This window comes from Penaeus monodon, chromosome 28 (genome assembly GCF_015228065.2).
Source record: "Penaeus monodon isolate SGIC_2016 chromosome 28, NSTDA_Pmon_1, whole genome shotgun sequence".
Classification (NCBI taxonomy): domain Eukaryota; kingdom Metazoa; phylum Arthropoda; class Malacostraca; order Decapoda; family Penaeidae; genus Penaeus; species Penaeus monodon.
The window spans coordinates 911,000-911,677 of record NC_051413.1 but is presented as its reverse complement, the minus strand read 5'-3'; positions in this window follow the sequence as shown (position 1 = coordinate 911,677).

Below are 678 nucleotides of genomic sequence, written 5' to 3'. Positions count from 1 at the left end.
ATCAATCTTTATCATTCTAATTTCCTATGCCTCGTGTAAAGTACGTATTTACTACTGCACAATGAAGGAAGGGGAAGTGACAATATAACAATCACAGCTTTCCACTAACGTTTCGCAAACATTTATAAAAGAAGAAGAAGAAGAAGAAAAAATAATGAAAAGTCATCATGGAATTATATATATATAAAAAAGAAATAAAATGAACAGAAAAAAAAGATGTTAACGCCATATATAATAATAACTCGTTCCTCGTGGCATTTTCAACCGGTGAAAGAAGAAAAGTTTGCTTTGTCACGTCGTTGCCTCAAGTGATGTGAGGAAAATGTGTGAATTAACTCATACAAGAATAGGCTGGAGACGGGAACGACTAGCCATAAACGAAAACTTAATTGGGATTTAATTTTGTCGACTTTAAAAAGAGTGAAGTTAGGTTAGTGGTAAAGATTTTGAGTATTTTTGGGTTTGATGAGTTTTATGAATAAAGAAATCAAATGTGTTTGGTGCAAAATTAATATACTGTTTTGAAGGTAAATAAAGCAAGAGAAAGTAAAAAAAAAATAGTGGACGAGTGAAAGCGGGGTATATTTTGGTCTCCATTTTTTGAATATTTAATCCTTGCCAAATTTTCTAAATCTAATCGAATCGTGCAGATATTTTTAGGGTCTTGGGTCACTCACC